Source organism: Megalopta genalis, unplaced genomic scaffold (genome assembly GCF_051020955.1).
Source record: "Megalopta genalis isolate 19385.01 unplaced genomic scaffold, iyMegGena1_principal scaffold0057, whole genome shotgun sequence".
In the NCBI taxonomy this organism is placed as follows: Eukaryota; Metazoa; Arthropoda; class Insecta; order Hymenoptera; family Halictidae; genus Megalopta; species Megalopta genalis.
Genome location: NW_027476126.1, coordinates 562,501 through 563,932, shown reverse-complemented (window position 1 = coordinate 563,932; position 1,432 = coordinate 562,501).

Genomic DNA, 1,432 nt, shown 5'->3' with positions numbered 1-1,432 from the left:
TTAAACTTTATACATGAAATTACTCGTTTTGATCCCCGCTACACAGCCGTATACTTTTTATAATTTTATGGAATCGTGAACCTTGTAATATTTAACATAACGCGGATCGTCTATCTCTGTCTCTTTCTAGATCGGAAGAATCGATGTTTCCCGGCAAACTAATGGGATATTAATTAAACTTTATACACGAAATTACTCGTTTTGATCCCCGCTACACAGCCGTATACTTTTTATAATTTTGTGGAATCGGGAACCTTGAAATATTTAACATAACGCGGATCGTCTGTCTCTGTCTCTTTCTAGATCGGAAGAATCGATGTTTCCCGGCAAACTATTGGGAGTTTAATTAAACTTTATACATGAAATTACTCGTTTTGATCCCCGCTACACAGCCGTATACTTTTTATAATTTTGTGGAATCGGGAACCTTGAAATATTTAACATAACGCGGATCGACTGTCTCTGTCTCTTTCTAGATCGGAATAATCGATGTTTCCCGGCAAACTAATGGGATATTAATTAAACTTTATACACGAAATTACTCGTTTTGATCCCTGCTACACAGCCGTATACTTTTTATAATTTTGTGGAATCGGGAACCTTGAAATATTTAACATAACGCGGATCGTCTATCTCTGTCTCTTTCTAGATCGGAAGAATCGATGTTTCCCGGCAAACTAATGGGATATTAATTAAACTTTATACACGAAATTACTCGTTTTGATCCCTGCTACACAGCCGTATACTTTTTATAATTTTGTGGAATCGGGAACCTTGAAATATTTAACATAACGCGGATCGTCTATCTCTGTCTCTTTCTAGATCGGAAGAATCGATGTTTCCCGGCAAACTAATGGGAGTTTAATTAAACTTTATGCATCAAATCATTCAGTTTGACTCCTGCAACACAACCAAACACTCTCTGTAATTTTCTGAACTGAAAAACCACTGAAATTGCGCTCGAAATGCGGAGCGACGGGTCGACGCGTCTGCACTGTGCGACAGCTAGTCAAAACGTCCGAACAGCGTATTGTTTTCGATCTCTTGGTATAATATTCGTATTCCTTGCTGTGTATAGCTTCCGATCGATTATTGCAATGGTCAAAGTTCCAGCGGCGTAATGCTTTCCATAAGATTACATTAATATAACCAGCGGCATATTGCTTTCTATCTTGTAATGAAAATTTTATAACCAAGTACCAACGGCGTATTGCTTTCGTTCGGATAATGGAGATTTTACAACCAAGTACCAGCGGTTTCTGTCTTATAATTAAATTATTATAATAAAATAAAGTACCAGCGGCGTGTTACTTTCGTTCGGATAATGGAGATTTTATGTCCAGCGGCGTAGTGCTTTCTATCTTATAATGTAATTCTTATTACAAAGTACCAGCGGCGTATTGCTTCGTACCAGCGGCGTATTGCTTTTTTA